Consider the following 27,688-nt stretch of genomic DNA (forward strand, 5'->3'; position numbering starts at 1 on the left):
CCCAAAGAGACTGTCAGTAGTTCATAAAGACGTGAATTTGAGGTAGCTAGAAAAACATCAATAGCCCCTTCATTTGGTACTCTAACACAACCATATATTGACCAGTTATTATTGGTCAATATATTCTATACGTTGTCCATATGTCAATGAGTAAATTCTGCTTGCTTCCCGAGTCAACATTTTTATCTTCCTGTATGTTATGAAGAAGTTGGGCTAAGGCCCTCCATTACTGTCTCTGATGACAGTTTGGTGGAAATTCTTTGCCATCTTGGGCAATGCTGGCTTCTTTTTAGAGTCATCCAAAATTGTGTTGGGTGCCAATAGGTGCTCTGTCCCGTGACTACAGAACACCATTCATCATATGCTGTCATTAAGGGAAACTTAAGTAACAGTCCATGTAGTTTTTAACCACTTTTCTCTTGTGACTGTTTCTGTGATTTTAATATCTTATTTTCCTTGGAAAGGGTAGAAGAGTTTACACTTGGACACTGAAGATACACTGCTTGTCAGCTAGAGAGTGACAGTGGTTTCTGGAGGATGGGGGATGGGAGCGATGTGTTGGGGGCTGGAGAGTCAACAGAAACCTCTTCTCAAGCACTTTAATTCTTGAATCCCATAGACATTGCTCACCTTTCTTCCCCCTTTGACCACTTGCTCTTTTTACAGCAGTCATTAGTCAGTTCCTTTTACTTAACACCTATGTTTCTCCATCTTTCCCTAAGTTTACAGCAAATACATCAAGTTCAGTAAAGAACTCACATTGCAAGTAATTCCTTGCACTAGAAAGTTTAATAAGGTCCTAGAAGATGCTCATTGCTCAGTGTATAAACACCCTTCAAATGCTGAACACTCTGCACTTGGAGGAAGAGCAAGAATACCTGGATGAAATAATCTCAAGACCAAAAGAAATAAAACAGAAGACACTTGGCAAGGAATTGTCCCAGCTACCATTTCTTCCCTTTCTAAACCAGTTTCAAGAAAACTCTGAAATGGAATTTCCTGAAAGGAATTGAATTTTGTTGAAGGACATGAGATCATGCTAAACCTCATAAGACTGTTTTCAAATTTCAAGTTGAAACATTTATTTAATTCTTTTGATACTATGACAGGAAAGAAATTGTATTATTACATCCACCATTAAGGGAAGAGTAGCTGATTAGAATTCTAACTTGTAGAATATTTTTGAACCATTCTCTCAAACCACATTTCTTTTCCTTATTTTCAATGATAGGGAAATAAGACCAGCATTTCTATTACTTTTAACAAGCCTTCTAATGATGTAATGTCTGATACATTCAATCTTTATTTCAGAAAATGTACCTACCATTGAGACTAAATCTATTTATTGTTCACTGTAAATTTCCCCCAAGATGTGTTTTTGTTTAAAAAGGCGCTAATAAATAGAATTCATACTTTATAGTTAAAAGTGTGCTAAAGTTAATATGACTTTTATTCCTTCAATAAAAATATAATAAATGAAAACATGAGTTTTACTTATAATACAATGTTAGCAATTAAAAATGTAAAATGTACAAAATGAGCAAGTGACTGAGTAAAAAAGTTCATGTAAAAAACAAATAAAAAATAAAATAATGACTATTATGAATAAAGCTGCCATGAACATAGTTGAGAAAGTGTCTTTTTTATGGAATGAATTGTCTTTTGGGTATATGCCCAAGAGTGGTATAACTGGGTCTTGAGGTAGATTGATTCCCAATTTTCTAAGGAACTGCTGTATTGATTTCCATAGTGGCTGAACAAGTTTGTACATATCAGCAATGAGAAATGTTTCCTTGCTCCATATTCTTGTCACCAGAAACTGTCACTTGTGTTATTTATCTTAACCATTCTGACAAGTTATAGGATGGGATCTCAAAGTGATTTTTATTTGCATTTCCTTTATGGAGATTAACACAATAAGTTTTTAAGACTCAATTATAAGTGGTTATTAGCTGTTGAAGGATAACCACATTATAATCTAGAGACACAGAATGGCTAAGCAACAAGGAGAGCTCTAGAGGGGACACATGGAATTTTATGAGAAGGAGAACAAGAATAGATCATGCCAGTTGTCTGGGGGCAAGTGGGGGATAGAAAATGGAGGGATCAGGTAGAGGAGGGAGAGAGTACAGGGAGAGACAACTGGAACTGTGGGTAATGTGGAAACCTAGTGTAGTGGAGACTTTCTGAAACCTATGAGGGTGACCCAAGTGAGGACTCCTAGCAATGGAGGATATAGAGCCTGAACCAGTTATCTTCTGCAACCAGGCAAGCCATCTAGTTGTGGAGCTAGGACACTAACCCAGCCACAAAGCTTTCAACCCACAACCTGTCCTGCCTGGAGGATGTGCTGGGACAATAGTGGCTTAGAGCTTGTTGGAATAGCCAACCAATGACTGGTTTAACCAAGAAATGTAGCCCATTACCAATAATGCCTGAATGGCCAGGAACCAGAGGCTGTTTGACCCAAAGGCCTAGGTTAGATACAAACACAACTGATAAAACAAAAAGTCAATGAAGTGATTCCTAATGGTAGTCTGCTATACTCATAGATCAGTGCCAAGCCCAATCATCATCAGAAATACTTCTTCCAGCAGTCAATGGGAACAGATACAAAGATTCACAGCCAAACGTTAGGTGGAGCTCAGGAAACCCCTCAAAAGAGGGGGAGGAAGGATTGTAGGAGCCAGGGGGTTAAGGATGTCAAGAAAACATGTCCAACAGAATCAACTAAGCTGGATTCATAGGAGCTAATGGAGTCTGAAGTGACAATCACAGAGCCTAGGTCTGTGCTAGGTCCTCTGTCCATATGGTATGATTGTTTAGCTTGGAGTTTCTATGGGAATCCTAACCGTGGGAGCTGGCTATCTCTTACTCTCTTGCCTGCTCTTGAGACTCTTTCCCTTTTAATGGGTTGCTTCATCCAGCATTGATATAAAGGCTTGTGATTAATTTCATTGTATCTTGTTATGCTGTGTTTGGTTGATATCTTGGAAGGCCTGCTCTTTTTTGAAGGGAAATGGAGGAGCAGTGGATGAAGGGAAGAGAGAAGGGTAGGAGGAAAACTGGAAGGAGTGAAGGGAGGGGAGGCTGCAGTCAGAATGTATTGTATGAGGGAGGAATAATTAAAAAGGAATAAAATAATGAGAGTGCTTACAATGTATGCAACTAATTTGGTATTTATGAAAATTCTATAGGCAATACAAGTGCATGCTTGCTTGTGATCTGCTTGCCTGTTTTTTTTTAATCAGAGACAAGGTTGCTCCAATTTGCTATGTCACCCATCCTTCTCTTGAACTTGGAATCCTTCTACCTCAACCTCCTGAGTGCCAAGACTATAGTATATATCACACACTTGCTATTTAAATATTATGTTTTATAGAGCAAAACAAGCTTAGTATATTCATTAGGTATTATATTTTTTTTAGCCTGTGTTAATTAAGTCACAATTTTGTAAATTTTTCTGGTTGTATTGGTAATTGTGAGTCAAGCCAACTATTGCCTTCTAAAGTGACTAACTAGGGTCAAAAATAGAGTTTATAGTTTTTTTTTGGAATAAACTGAGTGAGCTAGAAGATGAAAGAGTCAAGTCTACATCTCTGAAATTATTGATGTATCTCATGTAGAACACTGAGTGTGGTGTGCATTTCTTAGTTGCAGAATTTCGAGTCACGTTCTTTGGAACTCAGCACTTCCTGGATTCTCATAGGTTTATGCTCACTGAGCTTGCCTACTTAGTAAAAGAATCTCTAGCTGAATTTATAACTAACATCTACTTTTCTTTATGCATTTTCCCAAATTTGAAATGCATCATGCAATTTTCTTGCTAAGTAAAATGGCTAGGCATTTAAGAGAAAAGATCACTGTGTGTGCATAGCAGTTTATAAATGAGGGAGCTAAAATTTTTCTGTCATCAGAAACACCATCTCTTTTCCATATACTTGATTTTGGGCTCTTCTTGTGATTTGTTTGACCTATATAAATATGACAGAAAGGATACCATATTTGTATCAACTTTAGGCATTAGTAAACACAGTGTCATGTGAAGTGGGATACTAAAGACTAGCTGCTTTACTGTCCAAAGTTCTCATTGAGAAAGACATTGGTGGGGGAAACAGTATAAAGAGAGGGAGAAAGAGAGAAGGGTGGACCTGTTTCTTGTGCATTGAGGCAACAAGAATGAATTCTCTAGTATGTTGATAAAGAGATGATGATAGAGCTTTGTAAAGAAATATCAGAATGCAAGAGGGGACTGGAAAGATGGTTCAGTTAGTTAAGTGCTTGCCATGCAATCACAGGACCTGAATTTTATCTCTAGAACCCATGTAACCATCCAGGTATGGTTGCACATCCTCACTAGGCAGCTTAGCAGTCTGTGAGAGATCCTGCCTCACTGGTAAATTACACTTGAGGAACGATGCTTGAGGTTGACCTCTGATCTTCACACTGACCTGTGCATACACATATATAACATTCATGCATTCACACATACACACACAGGAGGAGAGAGGGTGGGAGGGAGAAAGAGAGAGAGAAACAGACAGACAGATGAGACAGAGACAGATAGTGAGTACGAGTGAAATTAACTAAACTACAAAAGAAAAAAATGTTACTTTTTGGGTAAAAATAGAAAAAGAAAGATGACACTCTTAACTAAGAAGAACTTTACATTATAATGTAGACAAGATGTGGGATCTAATTGAGGAAGCAGGTTGAACTTTATAAAGCTCTGCTGAGATCTGCAGAGGAGCTGGGACCGTTAGAAAGGGAATTGAAAAGGAAACTGGAGGTATAGAGGCATCTCCATCTGCTCTGGGAAAGGTAGGGCAGAGAGGAGTTTCTGCTGGTGGGAAGCAAGGCTTGATTCATCCAAATTCTACCAGAAGACATGTTCTGAATAATGGAACAACTCTGGAGAGTTGCATATGGCCCAAGTATGTGGCCATGAAGGTCACATGGAGAGGTTGCTATAGTGTGTGTTAGCTCACCACTGACCACAACGAAAAGGAAAATGAGCAATAAGTTATTTTCAAAATAATATACCAGATTAACAACAAGAGAAAAGAAGAAACAGTCCCACTTTGGCTTTTTAAGAATAAATGGATAAAGGAAGGAAGAATTGTTTGGGAGTGGCTGCTAGACTACACATTTATATATTTCTAAGATACCAGATTTTTTTAACAGACAAAAGCAAGTGGACTTCCCTCTGGTATGTGGAATGTGGGATTGTGTATCTCTCTTGCCAGACATATTTATATAACTTCAAAAGTGTTAAAATGTGGATTTTATTACCAACCCTTCCCACTATCTTTCCAACATTAGAAGAATGTAAAAAATATCAATGTGGAAATGCATCAAGAGAAGCTCTATCTATTATTTTTGACTTAACACCTTCATGTAAATAAATAAAGTTTTGGAGATGGAATTCTGTAGTGGCTATCCCAATATGCTGAGGTAGTCCAGGTAGTCCAGGAAAAGTCAGTAAGACCTATTGCTGTGGGACAATGGTCTAGTACCATGTAAAGATTTGTCACTTACATTGTTTTAATAACTGCTGATTGGCTGATAGCCAGACACAAAGTATAGGTGGGGTTTCCAGAACAAGAGAATTCTGGGAAGACGAAAGGGTCAGTCTGCAGTTGTCACCCAGACACAGAGGAAGCAAGATGAGAATGCCTCACTGATAAAGGTACCAAGCCATGTGGCTAACACAGACAAGAATTTTGGGTTAATGTAAGATATAAGAGTTAATAAGAAGGCTGAGCTAATAGGCCAACCTGTTTATAATTAATGTAAGCCTCTGTGTGTTTCTTTGGGACTGAACAGATGCAGGACTGGGCAGGACAGAAACATCTGTCAACAACTGATGGAGATAAGACTCGAAAAGTTTCTTCTTATGGAAAACCCTCAAATCAAACCAGAAAGCAGTTTGTTACTCTGTAACAGTTTCCCTATTGTTGCAATAGTGAGCATATCTTGCCTGGTATGTTGATAGTGTGGCCTGAAAAGCCCAACACTGGATAAGACCATTAATGTTTTTTTCTTCCCCTGCCCTCAATAGCTTATATGGAGCTCTCTTGCACTATGAAATGTCATAGTGTAAATCTTATGATCCTAAAAAGTGGCATGCCTTAGTCACATATGCCAGTGTCTAGTCATATAATGTGAAGAAAAACAAAACAAAAAACATCATTGGAATTTGAAAACAGAAATCACAATAAAAATTAAATTGAGGTTATCTAGGAGCATGTAATTCTTATAGTAGGATATTTGGGAAGCTGCAGAATTTAAATAAAAAAGTCAATGAAAATAGAAATTCTGAAGGACAGCTTGCTCCAGCTTAATCCAACACCATGTCCTAGTTCAACATCCTAGTCTCAACTTGTAGATTTTTAGCTCTATTGAGTATGGAACTCTGTGAGTGTACCACCTCATCTGAGTATCAGTACTGATACAGAGTTTTACAACTTATGCAAACTTAGTCTCTTTCCGCAACCAGATTAATGTTGGTTCATAAGGTAGCATCCCTAAGTAGACATTGTTCTAACATCCTAGCTAGCCTGCAGCCTACTGAGGGGCAAGTATAGGGCTTATAAAGTAAGAATATAAGTGCAAGACTTAAGAAATCTGAAAAATAACTAGGTAAGTACATTCTATTGCAGTACTTTCCCACTTTGTCCTTAACTTAAGTATTACTTCTAGATTCTTCTTTCTGGGGAGCTCCCATTAGATGGAAGGACAAGGATGTTATAGTTGTTCTACATAGTTTTCTTTCCTCTTTTGTAGATCACATCCTAAATGACAGGGCATCTGCTAATAACTTTTCTCTTCCATCACTGGCAATCCCTCTACCAGTTACAACCTAAACTGGCCACATCCATATTTTCTAAAGAAACACAGAACGATGTAAACCTGACCTTGTAAGCAATTACTTCAGTGCCACAGCATCCTTGAGATTGGGTTTTAGAAATCTTGTTTCTCCACTCACTCATCTCACTCTCAGATATGGGAGAGTGTGTTCTACAATAACATGGGTGATGCTAATGCTGTTCTGAGGGCTTCTGGAAACAATAAATGCCTTAATTCGAAGACCTCCTGCCACAGCTCTGAAGAAAGCAAACATCACCAACAGAGAGAGAGAGAGAGAGAGAGAGAGAGAGAGAGAGAGAGAGAGGAGGACAGAGGACGTGAAGGAAAATTCTTTGTTTCTGTCTCCAGGTGACAAAGACAAGAGTAACTGCTCTTGTAAGAAGTGTTTCCTATCCATATGTTTATCCCTTACAAGAACATTAAAAATTACAAGAGCCAGCTTCATAGAAACCATGATGATGGTGTCACTTGTGTATGAGTACAGCGTTTTCAAGAAAATTACAAATAGATTCATACAAAGGGCCTTTTTGGAGTCAGAGAAACCCTGTAGAGCCAATCAGTAAAGCAATTTATATGCTTGCTTTTTAAAAGATATTTATTATATTTATTTATTTATTTATTGTGTGTGTATGGTTGTGTGTGTATGTATGAGCACATGTACAGTGTACACACACATTTATAGCATAGAGTGTGTGTATGTATCTCAGAGTACAATTTATAGGAATTATTTCTCTCTTTCTACAGTATAGGTTTCAGGATCAAACTCAGGTCATCAGGCTTGATGGCAAACCTTCATTGAGCCATCTTGCTAGTCCTGCCTGATGTCCTTTTGACACTATCTCAAAGTCAAGTCAAAGAAAATATTATTTTACTGATAACTACATTTAACATTGGATTGTATTTGGTTTGTGATACTGTTCATTTTCAACTCAAGTAAATCTAAAATCCCGTGAGGGATGGGTCTCTGAGCATGCCTGGAAGGGATCTTCTTGCTGGGTTAGCTGAGTTTGGCAGACTTGCCCCGAATTTTAGCAACACCATCTCATGGGCTGGGCCCTGAATAGGATGAAAAGGAGAAAAGAGTTGATGCACCTATCGCTCTCTTCTGTCGCAGACACAACGCAATCAGACACTTCAGTCTCCCACTGCCTTGACTTCCCCCATGACAGAGTGTACACTGAGTTGTGAGTTATAATAAACCAACTCTCCTTGTTGTTTATATCGGAGTATTTTCTTACATCTTAAGGTCACGTCTGAATCTCAGTCCTCATCACACTCCAAATGACAAGTGTGAAGACAGAAAAGGAAAAAGAAATGAGTGTCTATTTAGATAATTTGGGTAAACTTGAACTGCTCAGGAGAAGTATACCAGGCAGTGACTTTACTAATGTCTTTCTATTTTGAGATGACTGGTGGTTCTCATATAGTTACATGAAAAAAATGCAGAGAGATACTAATAACACTCAATTTCCTCCAGATACAATATCGTAGAGAGCAATATCACAACCAGGATATTAATACCGCCAATGTAGCCCACTGATACATTGGGCCTGTGGTGCACATACTCACACACACTAAGCCCCATACAGTGTTTTGTTTTGTTCATTTATTATACCATTAATACAGTGAAGATAACAAACTCCAATTACTGCAAGTATAGATCTGTGCAGGTGATCTTATGTGTATAAGAAAGCAAATAAAGCAAGCATGATGAACAAACCAGTAAGTAGGAACTTTCAGAATTTTCCAAAGTCTCTCTGCCTCAGCGCCTGCCTCCAGATTCCTGCCTCAGCTTTCCTTGATGATCCACCTTGATATGAAAATGAACCCATTTCCCCCAGTTTTCTTTTAGAAATGGCACTTATTACGATGATAAAAAGCAAACCAGACAATACTCAATTAAAAGGAAAGACATGATAGTATCCATAATTGCTAGAAGGCATACTAGATAATCTAGACATCAATGAAAGTTTTCATTTCCTTTGAAACGTAAATTGTAGTGCAATGCCTGCTCTACTATGGTAAGGTTCACAAGCTGGGCAAGGGCCTGGAGATTAAGGAGCGAGAGAAAATGCCAAATGCCCCTTTATTCTGTTCCAGGGCAGCTTATATAGGGTCTCCTTCACTAATGGCCACATCCTAACTCTCATCTGCATGCCCCCCAGAAACCACTCCCCGGACTCCTGAGGGTCTCCTGATCAGAGCAGCTACAAAACAAGTTGTTTGCTCAGATCAGCTGCATGCAAAGGAAAACAAATTGTTTACTGTGGCAGGCAGGGGGCCACAGGAAATTCAGGGTTTGGGGTCCCACAGTTCCCAACAGTAAATAAATTGACTTGACTCCTTGCTATGCTGTGGGAGTCAGCACTAACCCTGAGATGTAGGGAAATCCTGGAGTTTGAAGCCACCAGACAGCATCTCATCACTTGTCATCCATGCCCAGCAAGAACAAATCTGTCTGTTGTTTATTTGTCTACTCCAGTAGTTTTGCTAAGTCGTCCAGTATACTGGACAGTAGACATGTCCTGTGTTCCAGAGACAACATTTCACAACACTCCTCCTAATACTTTCACTCTTAAATTCTTTCCACCTCCTCTACTGGAATGTTCCTTGATCCTTGCAGGGGGGCCTTTGACAAAGAAGGGCATTTAGGGCTGAGCACTCAGTCTTTGACTCTAAACACTTTGATCAATTGTTAATCTCTACATGGCCTGATGTTCACTGAAAAAAGAAGATTCTCTGATCAAGGTAGAGAGCAGTCTAGGCCCATTGATATAAAGATAAATATTTAGATGGCAATTTGACAACGTGGCCATTTAGCAAAGCAACCACAGCATGTTCAATGCTAGAGTCTATGACCTCCTCTGTTATGGACTTTTGACTTGGATGACAGTATCTTGCCACGCTCAAAGTTGTGAATAAAACATTTTTATAGGTCAAAATGGGCTTCCTTGATATGACCCCAAAAGATTACACTAAGAAAATGATACCTATGACCATTGTCACATATATGTCCACTTATTGTAGCTATCTATAATGATTGAATTAAAGGAAATGAAACTGAATTTATAGAAGTAAGATAAACTTTATGATAGTCTACCTTCAAAACTTTTAAATATTAAAAACTGTCTATTTTTAATGGAAATAAAAGGAGTGTAGGTGCTAACACACAAGTTTCATGTAAGAATTAAATACAACAGTTACTATTACTATTTGAATTTATAAAATTACACTGCCGTTAAATTTTATTTAAGAGCAGTTTAACAAAATTATTAGTCTTTATTCTTATCACAATCCACAGTTTTTTTTTTCTTTTGAGGTAATAGCTTCAATAACACCTAATACTTAGGTACACGGTCTAGCTTTAAATAGGGTCATAACCCTCTAGGAGAATAAAAAGAACTGTCCAGTTTCTAGTCTTGAAATGATCTCATTTCACACTTTGAATTGCTGTTCTTCCTCCCAGTGTTTCCTAATTCTAATTATGTAGTAAAAATATCATCTGAAGAAAGATATGTTGTAATATTTATTCACAAAAGACTCTTTAGCTCATTAAACTTGAATAAATCCAGTGACAAAGCACTGTCAAGGAAAAAAATGAAATGAATGAAGAAACCCTGGGGTGAGCCCTCAGACCACCCAGTGAGCTTGTAGAGGTGATATGTTTCTCTGTTGAATCTTGTGTTCCAAAAGTTTTAGAGGGTGTCTGATTATACACAAGTGTTTGTTTTGCCCCCTGTTCACTAAGTTCTTTCTGTCTGTATTACTGTGTTACTGGAACTGACTGAGCTATAGTCTTTTGACTAGCTCAAGTCTTTTGAGAGCAGATACCATTTGACCCTGTTGATGCCAGACCATAATAAGCATTGATATCAGAAAATAATGGGCTAATCTACATTGAGAAATGCACATGTAATTACCGGTCAAATGGGAAATATTGAATCTTATGTTAACCAAACATTGGTTTTCTCGCAGGTTTTAGCGTTGTATCTACCAGAATTGTATTCCCGAATTTTGGTGTGCAGGAGCCAAGCTGTACTACAGCTTCCTGCTTTGTGATCATTAAGACATGTGTTTGGCAAAGCTCCCAGGCATTGCTGTGTAGCCTGATTCTGCCATGTTGATGGATACCATTTCAATCTTCCTATAGCTGCCAGAGAATGATTGACTTTCTTCTTGGATTGAAATGATGTAAAAGTTCACATATTAAGTTCTTTCTACAAAATGAGCAATTCTGTGTATTTGATAAATTTTCACCAATGTAGTGGTTGTCAGGTATTTTGGTTTAAAATGCTATTTCTATTTTATGCCTTCATGGAAGCACACAGTATTTCAACACACTCATCAGAAATTGTGTTACATAGTTTTTAATGTTTGTGGAATTTTGCCAACAAGCACCTAAGCTGTGTTAAGGTGAACTTGAACACTAGATTCTCTTCAAGTTCAAAGTTGATGTCTCAAATTAGAGAACAAGTTTCCCTTTCTCATCCCAGGTAGTCTTTCCATCTACAGTCAATGCATGACTTTCTTAAACAGAAAACTACATTAAGATCAATGCCAAAGTAATATGTCTAAATTATAGTGACTCACAAAGTACCTGCCTTCTGACTTTTTATTTTTTATTGTATTGATAGTTTTAAATGTAGGACCATAATAAAGCAAATTGCAAAAACATGCTTTTTATATGCAAGGGTTCTTCATGATTTTGTTTTAAAATGTATATGAAATAAAATGTCATTTAAAATGTTAAAATAAGATACTGTCACATAATGAAACAACAAAAACATGCTCAACAAGGTAGCTTTCTGAATTTTTAGGGCAGCTATGGAAAGAGTAGGAGGCAGGTGAATAACTGAAAACTTGCTCCGTGCAGTTTCAGAATGATTACTTCGGGTAGAACACTCAAAGAATCATCTAAAATTACTGTGGCAGGACAGAGATGTACCCTGCAGATCCCTGTAGACAATGTAATATACGTACGTGTAGCTTTCTCTGTATGTGGGGGTGCTTTTTCGGTAAATATTTTGAGCAACCAACTCTAAACGTATTAACAGAGATGATTTAAAACTAATGTGCATACTTTTTGGTGTTTACCCAATATTGAAAAGCTAAGCCAATTATTTCTGACTTAATAACTCAAGTCATTGTGATGAATTTTGGGAAATTCCAGGATGGTTCTCAATAAGCCATACCACCTTTTCCTGCTACATTCCAAAATTATGTAAAATGTACTCACAGCAATCTTCTTTATAATATATTTCTTTGCAATAATGCTGCATCAAATATAAATTATTAAAACATTAAATTTATGAGGCACAAATATAAAATTAATCTTTTTATACATTTTATAATTAATTACATATGGTGACCAGGAAGGCATTTTTATGTGTCCAAATGACTGAAGAAATAGGCATATGCCTAGCCAACCAGGAATGCTCAAATGCATTTATGCTTATTTATAGAATTTACTTATATCCAGCATATAATGTTTTTACTTAATAAAGTGTATGTCATATCTCCACACTTTTTGAAAATTATGAAATACTCAAAGATATTAAAGGCTAAGAATACACAAGAGGGTGGATCAGAAATAAGCAGAAATTTCATTACTCACTTCCATTTTTCATAATTTTTCAGAAAACAAAATTAAACTATTAATTCTGTCTATTACTGCCATTCATCATCAATAACAATAAAAATCCCTGTTAATAGTATGAGAAGGTACTTTAATGCCCCCATTTCATGGAGCTTCTCACTCTTAAAGGTAGCTCAAAGTAGGGCTTGACCCTTCATCACTTGGATCTCTCTTTCCGCTGTCTTTACCACTTACTCTAATGGGCACACCTGAAAGGCTCAGGAAGTGCATTTAGACACATAGGATTCTGGAATTCTGTAAAGCCAACTTTTGTTTTGCTATGTGCAGCAAATGAAGTAGTTTCCACACTGTCATTGAGAAACACCTATATACAGTTCTCAACCAACTCGCAGGAGTTACACCTGTCCACGTTGCCAGGTTTCGAATGATGCTCTCTAAGATGCTTGGCATTGCTTCTGAGGCAACAACTATGATTCTATTTTACCTCTTGCTTTTAATTTTATCATTAATTAGAAAAGGATGTGATTTAGTTATTGCATAGATTGTGTCTATGTAAAGTAAAGTATATATTTCATAAAATGTTATTACTCTGGAGTGGACAAGCATAATGTCGACTAGAGTTGGCCATGGTTGGCACATCTTAAATCATATTTATATGTGTGTATGTCCAGAATAATAAAAACAAGTATTGAAATAATGCACCAGTCTTCATAGAAATTCAATGTGTTCAGATCAATTTATAAAAATAATATTATTAAGCCATTTACATGCCTAAGGTTTTGAGCTTTTTAGGGATTGTGATGGTCAATAAAACCAAATTACTATTTTCATCCTAATACTAGTATAGTATTTACCCTTTTTACTGGTTTGGCTTCTGTTGATGACACAAAATCCATGTAGATAAAATTTCTTACCAAAAGCAAGAATGTACTGGGAAAGTTGGAAAGGCACAATTTCACTCAAGAATAGCCTTAAAGAGGCAATAAAATTATATTTTATTAAATACCACTATATTAAAATATCATGAATAATTTTCAAGATAAAGAAGGATCTGGGTATGAAAAATTTCTGTTTCATACTACATAAGTGCTGAGACATGAGTAGAGGCTATGCTATGTTTCACTTGAAGAAAAGGTAACAAGCTATGCATATTGTGATGGCAATATTTGGTAAAATATTTTCTCTGAAATGAACAAAATGAGCTTTCTATTTAAGGAAAACATTTGACTGAGTGTTGCTAATGGCAAAATTCAGATTTCCTTAATAAATAAGAATTCTGAGTGTGTTTTTCATGTGTTTTTGAAATGGCATCAAACAATAAAGGATGCTATAACAAATGTGTGATCATTTGGAACATGTGTAGCCAATACATTAATAATACTTGAATGTTCAGAGTAAGATATAAAGTCCCTGGTTAAAAATCCATCTAAGTACATGAAAGGCCAGTAGATATTTGTATGGATACATAGTAGGAATAGAAATGTAGATTCTACTTTACAAAGATCCCTTGGAATATAATGGTTGTTGGGATTTGTTGTAAGATTGAAGGATAATATCCATGAAGACTTCAAAAAAATTTAAAACAGTTCCAATTTTCCAGTATACAGTCTATAATTTTATATGTGGAAATCAAGTCCAGCTCTCTTATTATAAGACAGAATTAAATGAATTTTAAGAATTATAAAACTAACATTACTCTTATGATTAAGCTCTTTCCTAAAACGGTAGGGTATCTAAAGTATACATTTTTTACTTTAACCTGTCATGAATTTATCATAAAGTTTAAATGTTACTACATTTAATATGAATTTAAAATTCTAATGTACATAAGTATTAATACACATGGCCTATAGAAAGACTCAGGAAAAGTCAAAAGCATAAAAATGTAAAACATCAAGAATATACAATTTAATACCCACTGTACCTCATTTTGAGTGATTTGATATTCACTTTATGAATACCAAGTAACTTGGTATTTATTCAGCTCCATGACCTCTTTAAAATAAAACTTCCTGAGACCTCTTAGTGCTACCTGTGAGTCCATGGATGTATGGTCAGTCACTGGGGTATAGTTTACCTATCAGTGACTATAAACAGGAAGAAAATGGATTCTCCCTTTCTGGGTATCCATCAACCACCTATAGCTTCTCATTTAAAGGTGGTTGTTGGTGAACACCTTCCCTACCCATGCTGGAATTGTGAATTGCTTGTTCCTGGGGATCTCATGCTATGAGTTTGAGTGCAGTGTCTTCTCCATATTCAGAAGTCTGGATTTCACATCTCTCTTTCCTGTATTCCAGCTCTCATACTCTTTCTACCTCTTCTCTCACAATGTTCCCGACCTTGGGGACTGGGGCAGCTGTTGATATAAGCATTCCATTCAGGACTGGGCACTTAACAGTCATTTATTCTGGGTACTTTGATGAGTTATGAATCTATGCATTAATGATTGTCCACTACAAAAGCAAGTTTTTCTGACCAGGTTTGAGGACAGTGTTAATGAATGCACATAAATATAAAGATAGTTTGTCAACATGTCCCTTCAGCAAAATAACAATATATTAGATTCAATACTAGGGCCTATGACCTCCCATTCATAGAATTTTTCACCAAGCTTACAGTATCAGACTTGAGCCCCCTCATATGGAACAGGCCTTAAACCCAGTCAGAAAGTCATTGATTTTCCCCCATAAGAGTCATATGACTCCATATCAGTCGCCCACGTTTTCTGGAAGGTTGGTATTGTCACATGCATGGTCTGATGCTGAGTAGGACCATTCATATCTCTGTCCTCATTACCTTCTGGGACATGAAAGCTAGTGAAGAGGGAGGAAGCTTCCAGGTCAACTCAAGATGGATTTTGTTATGTTACAACAAAACTGTCTGATGTCCTAAGAAATATGGTCTTTACCACCATTCTGTTACGGTGGTCAACCATGATCACAGGCAAGAGCCTGTGCTGTTGAGAAGGATTGGGAGACTTCCCAACCAATAAATTGTAGGGAGAAATCCTATGCCTGGATTTTGAAATTTTGTTTATTATCCCATATCTTCTGGGAGCAGCTTTGTTAACCTATGGTAAGGGTATCTGGCAGGAGGGATTCTTTATATAATATGCTACTTTATATAATATTCTATATAAATAGAATCGGAATATTCTCTGAACTAGAAAGGTCTATTTAAAGCTGGGACAACTGTACTAGTATCTTTGAAATAATTTATAGTGGTCCAAGTCAAGGCAAAAATAAATGCAGGTAATAATGACGTCATGCCCTCTTTCAAACGCATTAGGTGTCACTCCACTTCTGGACACAAGGGGCACAAATGGAGGAATTTTCAATGGGTGTGGTCTTTGGAAATGAAATCTAGATCAAGAGTTACCTTTCCTTGTGGATGTGATAGAATTATCACAACTGAATTCATAGACTGAAGAGCAGCTGAGTCCATCTTTTTTTATTCACAGATGCAATACAGCAGAAGATGATTAAATTTAAATAATATATTTAGGAACCCTGTGAAAAGAATATGTGTGACCTTGGAGATATTGTTAACAAGAGCTGATCTTCATTTTGTTTTCTTCGAAGGTGCTTGATCTCTTTCTCTATTACTCCCAATGAAGAAGAATCACTGGGTAAAATCATGAAAATATCTGAACCAACTGCATTCTTGTATCATATTGATTACTTTAAAAGATTATGTTTAATAAACATACAAATAAAATGACTTAAGATGTTAAAGATGATAAAGGTGATACATTATTATATATTATTTGTTGCATGTAATAAATAAGGACTTTAATCCTCCTATATTAGTTATTAGTGGATATCAAGTACATTTTATTATGAGGCTGTAGTTTGTGCATTGGATATAAATTCTCAGTTTATCTAAGACTTGTTTTGATTGAATTTGCCAAAGGAAAGAGCAAATAACAATCGTGATACAAACACAGTGGTGGGAAGTCTAAACTCGGTCACATTTTCAGCTTTAATTTTAGGGTAGAACAGTATTTGCTTGGCTTGCTTACTGTGAGCAATCTAAATACATTTATTCACTCCAAAAGCAGTGGGCAGTGAGCCATGGGCTAACTACTTGGGTTACTGCTACAGCTATATCACCCCCTACCAAAGTCAGACATTACTAAAAACTGATCTATATCTCCGAGTTCCTGAGGGTTTTGTATCAGTAGTTCATATTGTCATTAGGGAAGCCAGTGCATACTGTTAATCTAATAGCTGAAATCAAACTAATCAGATCGTACGATGAAAGCAGTCATTACAGGGAGCATCACAGATGAGTTTTAACTGTTCCCGCTGACAGTTATTACATGTCTTTCCAGATGTTTTTCTCTGCTTTCCTTTTCAGTCAATTAAAAATAGCTACCACCATGTTTACAGAATTTCCATTAGTTCAATGTGAGGTTTAAAAATTGACACATTGAACTTCTAGTAGCTCAGATGATGAACTCTGAACTCCTGCTTCTCTCCACCAAGCATAGCTATATAGAACATTGGCTTTCCAACAGTTCGAATTTTTCTTATTTCTTTTGCATAAACTCGTCTGCTTTTATGTGAATATTAAGTAGTTCCAAACTCTTCTAATCAGATTAGGCGATATTTTCATTTCTCACAGCAGGATGAGGCAGACATGAAGAAGGAATGGTGTTAAATACAGAAAATAATTCATTTGCATGGCTCCTTAAGTTCATTATTAGCATGCACAAGTGTGTGTGTGTGTGTGTGTGTGAGAGAGAGAGAGAGAGAGAGAGAGAGAGAGAGAGAGAGAGAGAGAGAGAAAGAGAGAGAGGCACACACATATAAAGACAGAGACAGACAGACAGAAGAGAGAGAGAGAGAGAGAGCACTTGCATATAAATATATGTCCATGTGGTGGTAAAGATTAAGACAGATAAAAGGGGAAAGGGGTCAGGAAATTTGCAAAGGGATAAAATTTGGAGGAATATATTAAAACTTTACCCATGTTAAAAACAGGCATGCTTAAAAGGTTCTTTTTTGAGTCAGTCATAGGTCTATACTAACTGCCATTCTTGCCCCCGCCCCAGAAAGGATTACCAAGACTATTAATCCCCAGTCGTATGCCTTTGCATGCCTGTGAGAAAAGCAGACCAAGAAGGACAAAGGAGGGGAAATGAATTCATGATGCGTGCCTTTCAAATACACCGATGATTGATTGCTTGTGCTCTTTGTGTTTGGTCAGAGATGAATAAATATTGTGTTTGTGCTAATACAATGTTGCTTCTACCCATAAAGCCAAGGATGGAATCAACCCTGAAAGGAGACATGTTTGAGAAATATTGTGATGATATCAAATGTTGTTTATAGCTTACCTCAACACTTATTCTGTCAAAGACAAATAGGCATCTAATACTTATATGTTTAATGTGATAAGAAAAGAAATTCGTTCAGGCAACATTTATACAATGAGGAAGCTCTTTTATCTCATAATAAATAATGTGAGGGGATAGAAACTCCTGGGAAGGTTAATTGAGCACTTCAGTGATGTTTCCTGAATCTAGTTTTGAGTTCCTACTCTGCCACCTTTAGCAGGCAGACTTGATTTCTCCTCTTGTCATTGAAACAGTTCAATTTCATTTTCAGGTTGTAACTCCTGGAGGCAACAAAATAGTTATGTTCTTTTAGGTGTGCTGTTGGTTAGCATTCAGTTTAAGGAAACAATGATTCTGGAGCTTCTCAGCCTTCTTATGTTTATTAATCACAAGTGGGTTCTTTTTTTCTGGCTTTTCCCTTCATTTTTAATTTTTTTTTAAAAAAAGAAAATAAACTATCCTTTTTCATTTTACATACCAATCCCAGTTCCCATTTCCTCTACTCCTCCCATTCCCTCTACCTACCCCCCAACAACCCACTCCCATCCACTCCTCAGAATGGGTAAGGCACATTGCTTTGGGTCTTAGACCTTTTGGGAAGGTCTAAGGCCCTCCCCACTATATCTAGGGTGAGCAAGGTATTCATCCAAAGAGAATAGGTTCCCCAAAAGCTGGTACAAGCAGTAAGGATAAACCCTAGTGCCACTGCCCTGCAGGCTGCCACAGCCATACAACTGTCATTCACTATCAGAGGGACTACTTTGAACCTATGCTGTTTCCTTCCCTGTTCAGATAGAGTTGGTGAGCTCCCATTAGCTCAGAAAAAATATTTCAGTGAGTGTCCCCATCATGGTCTTTACCTCTTTGCCCATATTCTCACTCCTCCCACTCTTCAACTGGACTTTGGGAGCTCAGTTCAGTAGTCTGATGCAGTTCTCTGTCTCTGATTCCATCAGTTGCTGGATGAAGGTTCTATGGTAATATTTATGATATCCATCAGTCTAACCACAGGGCAAGACCAGTTCAGGCACTGTCTCCTCTAGTGCTTAGGGTCTTAGCTGGGGTCATACTTGTGGATTCCCAGGAATTTCTCTAGTGCCTGTTTTTTTTTTTTTTTGCCAATCCCATAGTTGCTCCCTCAATCAAAGTATCTCTTTCCTTGCTCTTATCTCTGTCCTTTCTCTATCTCAACTATCCTGTTCTCTCAAGTTCTCTTACCCAGTCCCCTTCTTCATTCATCTTCCCCTTCCACCCTCCCAATTCTCCCCACACCCATGCTACCAATTTTGTCAGGCAGTCTTGTCTATTTCCCCTTTCCAGATGAATCTATGTATGTCTTTCTTAGTGTTCATCTTGTTGCTTAGCTTCTCTAGGATCATGAACTATAGGCTCAATATCCTTTGGTTTACAGTGAGTATCTATTTATGAGCGAGTACATATCATGATCATCCTTCTGGGTCTGGGTTACTTTATTCAGGATGTTTTTTTTTTCTAGTTCCATCCATTTGATGCAAATTTCAAGATGCTTTTTTACCACTGAGTAGTACTCTAATATATAAATTTCCCACATTTTCTGTATCCATTCTTCAGATGAGGAGTATCTAAGTTGTTCCAGGTTCTGGCTATTACAAATAATGCCGTTATGCACATAGTTGAACAAATGTCCTTTTAGTATGATTGAGCATTTTTGGATATATGTCCAAAAGGGGAATTTCTGGGTTCTGAGGTAGGTTGATTCCCAATCACTGTAGCTCTGTAATAGAATTGATGTCAGAAATGGTGGTACCTCCAGAAGTTCCTTTAGTGTAAGGATTGTTTTGTATATCCTGGGTTTTTTTGTTTTTCCATATGAGGTTAATTATTGCTCTTTCAAGGTCTGTGAAGAATTGTGTTGGGATTTTGATGGGGATTACATTGAATCTATCGATTGCTTTTGGTAGGATTACAATTTTTATTATGTTGACCCTACCTATGAAAGAGCATGGAAGATCTTTCCATTTTCTGGTATCTTTTTTCAATTTCTTTCTTCAAAGAGTTAAAATTCTTGTTGAATAAGTCTTTCACTTCTTTGGTTAGTGTTATGATGGTTTGTACAAGCCATACCCATTCCCTCCCCCATCCGCCCAAGGCAGGCTGATCTTTAGCTTCTGGCCTGAGCTCACTCTTTCCCGTCTTCTTCTCAGAGAGACAGCTTCACTTCTGCCTCTCTCCCCACTTCTCCGCTCCCCCTTTCTCTCTCTCTGTCCTCTTCTCCTTCTTCCCTCCCCCATCTTCTAAGTAATAAATATCCAATTCTATTCTATACAGTGTGTCTCTCCCACCTGCTCCCCTGCCCAGCTGCTTGCCCCTGGGAACCTGCACTTTCTGGGGACTCACTGTCACAGGGATGAGCCCAGTGACATATGGCTGGGCCCTGCTTGGGGCTGGCAGCTCTCCCGGTCAGGGACCCACTTCTCGGGACCAGGCACTGGACCTGCCACAAGCTGCTCAGGACCCACAGGCAAATCTTAACAGTTAGTGTTACCCCAAAATATTTTGTTATTTGTGGCTACTGTGAAGGGTAATTTTCTCTGATTTCTTTCTCAGATTCTTTATCATTTGTATAAAGGTGGGTTACAATTTCTTTTGAGTTGATCTTGTATCCTTCTACATTACTAAAGGTATTTATCAGCTGTAGGAGTTCCCTAGTCGAGTTTTTGGGGGTCACTATCATATCATCTGCAAATAATAAAAGTTTGACTTCTTTCTTTCCAATTTGAATTCCCTTGATTAAATCCTTATGTTGTCTTATTGCTCTAGGCAAAACTTCAAGAAGTATGTTGAATATATATTGAATATATATATAGAGAGAGAGTAGACAGCCTTGTTTTGTTCCTGATGTTAGTGGAGTCTGTTTGGGTTTCTCTCCTTTTAACTTGATGTTGGCTGTCTGCTTGCTGTATATTGCTTTTATTATGTTTAGATATGTTCCCTATATCCTTGATCTCTCCAAGACCTTTATCACAAAGGATTTTGTCAAATTCTTTTTCAGCACCTAATGAGATAATCATACAGTTTTTTTTCTTTCAGTTTATTTATATGGTGGGTTACATTGATAGATTTTTGTATGTTGAACCACCTATAAATCTCTGGAATGAAGCCAACTTGATCATGATGAATGAGCTTTTGATGTATTCTTGGATTTGGTTCGCTAGTATTTTATTGAATATTTTTGCATTTATGTTCATGAGTGAGATTGGTCTGTAGTTCTCTTTTTTGGTTGAGTCTTTGTGTGGTTTCAGTATCCAGATATTTGAAGTCTTATAAAAAAGAGTTTGGCAATGTTCCCTCTGTTTCTATTATGTGGAACACTTTGAGGTATTAGCTCAAATCTTGGTATTAGCTCTTCTTTGAAGTTCTGGTAGCATTCAGCACTGAAACTATCTAGTTCTGGCATTTTTTTTGTTTGGGATGTTTTTGATGATAGCTTTTTTTTTTTTTGCAGGATGTAGGTCTATTTAAATTGTACACCTGGTCTTGATTAAATTTTGTTATGTTGTACCTATCCAGAAAATTATCCATTTCTTTACATTTTCCAATTTTGTGGAATACAGGTTTTTGTAGTATGACCTAATGATTCTTTGGATTTCCTCAGTGTCTGTTGCCATGTCCCCCTTTTCATTTGTGATGTTGTTAATTTGGATGTTCTTTTTGTACCTTTTGATTAGTTTGGATAAGGGTTTGTCTATCTCATTGATTTTCTAAAAAAAAAAAACACAGCTCTTTGTTTCATTTATTCTTTGTCTTGTTTTCTTTGTTTCTATTTTATTGATTTCAGCCCTGAATTTGATATTTCCTGTCTTCTACTCCTCCTGGGGTGAGTCTGCTTCTTTTTGTTTTAGAGCTTACAGGTGTACTGTTAATCACTAGTGTGATCTTTCTCCACTTTCTTTATGTGGGCACTTAGTGCTATGAACTTTCCTCTTAGCATTGCTTTCATAGAGTTCCATAGGATTGGGTAAGCTGTGCCTTCATTTTTTGTTGAATTCTAGGAGGTCTTTTGCTTCTTTCTTTATCTCTTCCTTGACCCTGGGGGTGGTTTAATAGAGCACTGTTCAATTTCCATATGTTTGTGGGCTTTCTGAAATTAGTGTTGCTGTTGAATTCTACTTTTAAACCACGGTGATCTATTGATACAGATTTTTATCCTGCCTGGTTGCACAGTTGTTCAGCCCTGAAGAAACGCACAGAGGTCTACATTAATCATAAACTGCTTGGCCTATTAGCTCAGGCTTCTTATTAACTCTTATAACTTATATTAGCACATAATTCTTGTCTGTGTTAGCCACGTGGCTTGGTGCATTTTTTGGTGAGGAAGTCACATCTTGCTTCCTCTGTGTCTTGAGGACAATTGCAGACTGAATCTTTCCTCTTCCCTGAATTTTCCTGTTCTCATTGTCCCATCTATAGTTTCTCCCTGGTTTCCCCACTTATACTTCTTGCCTGGCTACTGGTCAATTGGCATTTTATTAAAAATAATAAAAGTGACAAGATAAAAGACCATTGTCCCTCAGCAGTGATCCTATAAGATACAGAGGTTACTCCAATTATTTTGTACTTGTTGAGGTTTGCTTTGTTCCTGAATATGTGGTCAATTTTAAAGAAGATTCTATGAGGTGCTGAGAAGGTATATTCTTTTGTGTTTGGGTGGAATGTTCTGTACATATCTGTTAAATCCATTTGTGCTAGTTAGTTCTGTTAGTTCTCTTATTTGTCTGTTATTTTTCTGTCTGGTTGACCTGTCTATTGAGGAGAATGGGGTGTTGAAGTCTCCTACTATTAGTGTGTGGGGCTTGATGTGCAATATAAGTTTTCATAACATTTCTTTTTTATATGTGGATGATCTTTTATTTGGGGCATAGATGTTCAGGATTGAGATTTCATCTTGATGGATTGTTCCTGTTATGAGTATAAAGTGTCCATCTCCATCACTTTTGATTGATTTTAGTTTGAAGTCAATTTTGTTAGATATTAGGATAGCTACACCTGCTTGTTTCTTAGGCACATTACATTGGAAAATCTTTTCCCAACCCTTTACTCTGAGGTAATGTCTGTCTTTGAGGTTGAGGTGTGTTTCTTGTACACAGCAGAAGGTTGCATACTGCTTTTGTATCCATTCTCTTAGCCTGTGTCTTTTTATATGTGAAATGAGTCCATTGATATTAAGAGATATTAATGACTAGTGACTGTTAATTTTTGTTGTAGGATATGTGTGTTTCCATTCTTTGTATTTTCTTGCTATGAGGTTATTTGTTGCCTGTGTTTTTGTGGGTATCATTAACTTCCTTGGGCTGGGGTTTTCCTTCTAGTACTTTCTGTTGGGCCTTATATATGAATAGGTATTGCTTGAATCTGTTTTTTAATGGAATATCTTGTTTTCTCCATCAATGATGATTGAAATATTTGCTGGGTATAGTGGTTTGGGTTTGCATGCAGCACATCTGTCCAGGACCTTCTGGCTTTCATGGTTTTCATTGAGAAGTAGGGTATCATTCTGATAGATCCACCTTTTTCCTTTGCAGCTCTTAATATTCTTTCTTTATTCTGTATGTTTTGCATTTTGATTATTATATGGGGACATTTTTTATCCAGTCTATTTGGTGTCCTGTAAGCTTCTTGAACCTTTATAGGGATATCATTCTTTAGGTTGGGAAAGTTTTCTTTTATAATTTTGTGGAATATATTTTCTGTGCCTTTGAGTTGAAGTTCTTCTCTTTTTAGCCCTATTATTCTTAGGTTTGGTTCTTTCTTGGTGTCCCAGATTTCCTGGATGTTTTGTGTTAAGAATTTGTTGGATTTAATTTTTTCTTTGACCAATGATTCTATTTCCTCTATAGTAGCTTCAATACCTGAGATTCTCTCTTCCATCTCTTGTATTCTGTTGGTTACGCTTGCCTCTGTAGTTCCCATTCATTTACCTAGATTTTCCATATCCATAATTCCCTCAGTTTATGTTTTCTTTATTGCCTCTATTTCAATCTTTATGTTTTGAACTGTTTGCTTCACCTGTTTGATTTTTTTTTTTTGGTTTCCTTGTGTCTCATTGAGAAATTTGTTAATTTCTTCCAGTTTTTTGTTTGTCTTTTCCCCCATTTCTTTAAGAAAGTTTTTCCTTTCCTCTTTAAAGGTCTTTATCATCTTTATAAAGTTACATTTGAAATTGTTTTCTTCTGTTTCTTCTAGGTTGGGAGGATCAAGTCTTCTTGTTGTATGACCCCTGGGTTCTGGTATTACCATTTTGCATTTTAGGTTGTTGGTTGAATTCTTGAATTGGCTCCTACCCATCTCTTCCTTCACTTGATGCCAGCAGTGTCTTTGCATGTTGGTCCAATCCTTGCAGTGACTGTCTGTGTCTTGGGAACTGTTCTTGGTCTGCTCTGTACATTCACTGTCTGTGTCTCATAGGGCCACTAAGGTCTCTCTTGGTCCTCACTCTTGGCCTGCTGTCCTGATTTGCTCTCACAATACATTCTTAGCAGTCACAGCCTGTGCTCAAGAGTTTCTCTTTTGGTCTCTCTTGATCCCTTTTGTGTAGTTTCAGATTGTGTTTCAATATTCCCCTGAGACTATGGGAGAGGGGATTTGGAGGGTTTGGAGGGCTGAATGGGACTTGGAGCTTTCTGGGTCTGATGGATGGGATGGGGGTTTTGGAGTAGCCTATCTGCAGGAAACTGACCTGCTGTCTGGCTAGAGATGCCGATGCAGGTGAAGGGAGGGGCCCAGGGTTTTGCCCCAGTATGGAGTGCTTAGAGACTATGGTGTCCTACCAGGTGGATGGCCACTTGCCTCTAGGTCCTCTATGTATAGTATCAGGCTGTGTTTCAGAGTTTCTTTGAGGTTGCGGGTACAGGTAAGTTTAGGGTTGGGGTATGACTTGTAGCTTGCAGGATCTGATGATTGGGATAGGGGTATTGGAGCAGCTTACCTGTAGGTAACTCACCTGCTGGCTGGCTAGAGAAGCCAAGCCAGGTGGGGGAGGGCCATGAATGGGTTCTTAATAAAAGAAGACCTAGAAAAGGTCAGGTAATGGTCCTCTAAAAAAATGGCCATGTTGAACCATCTGGTCCATCCCCTTGTAATTCAACTTTCACTTCCTGCCCATCCTCAGACACACACTGATCTGGTCTCTGTTGCTATGGATTAGATTGTGAACAGTTTTTGTAAAGGTAATGACAAACTACCCTGTTCTATGGTTCGTATTTTTCCCTGTTGTTTTTGAGATGTATATAGTAGATACTCGTAACAATAATGTCGTCATTTATCTTGTTGAACAGTTTTGTAGTTTTGTTCTAAGGGTATGCTACACATATCTATCATTTCTCAATTGGATGGTCATTCAAATAGTTCTTACATTTCAGCTAACACTAGTAAAACAAACATCAAAATCTATGTGAGCACATATGATCTCACTTCTTTTAGGTAAGTACCTAGGCATGGAAATGGATATATCACGTAATTAATACTAAGAAAAATGTCTCCCAAGTGTTTGAAGTGCCTTCTATTCTCATCACTAGCTTCCAGACTTTTAGCCACTATACTAGATATGTATGGATGCTAAATTATGCCCAAAATTTGTTGCACCCTTATCCCAAATGATGACACCACTAATGCTTAGTGTGACTGTCTGTGCTTTTCTTGTGTGATATGTGGCTTCAATCTTCCTCCCTTAGAAGATCTGAGCTGTCTTTGTATTACTAAAGTATATGAAGTCCATATGTATTCTATATACAAACCATGAGTCAAATATGTTTTAATGGAATTTCCATCTGTCAAGGCTTGCAATTTTGTCTGAAGATTATCTTTTGGAAACAATAATTTTCATTTGGATGGAGTACAATTTATAAACATATTCAGCCTTCACAATTATAACATAATATATTCTATTTTTAAGCCACCTATTCTCTGCTCCTTTATCATGTTATTTCTACAAAAGGAATTCAATTCCAGCATCATTTAGTAATGAGATTATCTTTCATTACTAATTGTCCTTGTTCCTCAGAGAAAAATCAACAGACCATATTTGTATGGGGAGTCTTTCTGAATGTTCTGTCCTCTTCCATGAATGTATTTTACTCAATTTTATACAAACAATATACTTTAAAATAAGATTAAAATTTTTAAATTAATGTTTTGAGGCTTTTATATATGAACTATGTATATAGCTCAGTATAGCCCTCCTCCTTCCAACCCCTCTACTCCTCCCACTCCATTTAAAGTTACAACCTCTTCTTTAATTATTACCATTACACACACATGCACACACACACATGTACATACAATGAAGACATGTATTTAGAGTTTACTGAGTCCTGTTAACATTGCTTATATATAGCTGTATTAGCATTGAACCTAGTACATAAGTTCAGTGGCTGCTGAAAGGGAAATATGGTGCTTCATAATGCCTCTTAAAAACACTTTGTTGAGTCCTGTAGTTGGATTCCTTTTAAGGAGATTTTTGACTAGGTTTTGCATTTCTGAATTAATTTTTGAAATGCATGAGGAAATAAAAGCTTCCAAATATTTTGATTGACCAATAGATAAGCTAAATATCTTCAAACATAGCCAATACTGAGTCTTTTAAACTAAGAACATAGACCTTTGAGTTCTCTTAGGAGTGCTATGTCATTTGTAAGACTGGAAATTGGGTTTACATCCTTGTGAGTTCCCCCACTGTATTCCTTGTGTATTGATGCTACTGAAGTGGTCCTATATTGCATTTTCAGATGCAGTTGTAAAGATTCCTTCTGTGACTTAGATTCTATGACATGGATAAATTCTCTCTAGCCTTTTAAAGGCAAGTTGCATGGAATCATCTTCCTAAGCAATAATTTAATATATAAATAAATTATGTCTTTTTTTTCCTAATTTCCTGTTGCTGTGGAACAATGGTCTTGTACTTTAGAAAGATTTGTCACTTGAATTTCAATAAATGCTGATTGGTCAGTAGCCAGACAGGAAGTATGGGAGGGGTAACCAGGCAGAAAATAGAGGCGAGGCAACAAGAACAGGAAAATTCTGGGTAGAAGAAAGCTTAGTTTGCAGTCATCACAGAAGCCAGACACAGAGCAAGCAAGATGAGAATACCTCACTGATATAAGGAGCCAGGCCACATGACTAACATAGACAAGAATAATGGGCTAATTTAATGTGTAAGAATTAGTTTATAAGAAAAGCCTGAGTTACTAGGCCAACTCGTTTATAATTAATGTAAGTCTCTGTGTGTTTCTTTGGAACTAAACAGCTGCAGGACCGGGCACAACAGAAACCTCTGACAACATCCTGTCAACAATATGGCTAATCTTGGTCATCAACATGATTGAATCTAGAATTCATCTCTGGGTGAGTGTATTAAGACATCTTCGAATAGAATGAACTGAGGGGAAAGACCCTCCTCCAGAGTGGGCAGCTCAAACATTGAAAGTCCCAGGGAAAGCAGACTCCCTTGCCTATGTGCCTTGCTCACTGCTGGTGAGTGCATCTTTGTTGCTCCCACACCAGCCCTTCTTCTACATTGAAATCCAGCTTTCCCTTCATGTGTTTTATAAGTTTTATTGACATCAAATTCATTATGAAAAAGCTCATCTTTTACCATTGACTTTTAATATACATTTCATATATTTAAAGTGCTGTGATTTTAGGTCTTGTCTGTCACCACTAAAAATAAGACTTGAATGAATTAGTCTCAGTCCTCCTCCACCATGACATATCTACCTACTTGGTATCTGCCTTTTGGTTTACTTATTTTGGACAAGGATGCCAAAGGAGAAAGGATAAATCCAATATTCTATCTTGCTTTGTAATGTAATGTATTGGATGCAATGGGAATTTTAGTGATGAAG

The 27,688-nt window shown here is 37.2% G+C and overlaps 1 long non-coding RNA gene across 1 annotated transcript in view; it reads left to right on the forward strand.

The window, feature by feature from the left end:
• LOC121447505 overlaps positions 1-27,688 on the forward strand; it is a 179,893-nt gene that overhangs the window by 94,566 nt on the left and 57,639 nt on the right. Inside the window, exon 3 of the long non-coding RNA XR_005974185.1 lies at positions 27,091-27,188. This is a non-coding gene — a long non-coding RNA (uncharacterized LOC121447505). The remainder of the gene's footprint in view (positions 1-27,090; positions 27,189-27,688) is intronic.

Source organism: Microtus oregoni, unplaced genomic scaffold (assembly GCF_018167655.1).
Source record: "Microtus oregoni isolate MIOR12 unplaced genomic scaffold, Mior012 000004F_ref0000308, whole genome shotgun sequence".
NCBI lineage: Eukaryota > Metazoa > Chordata > Mammalia > Rodentia > Cricetidae > Microtus > Microtus oregoni.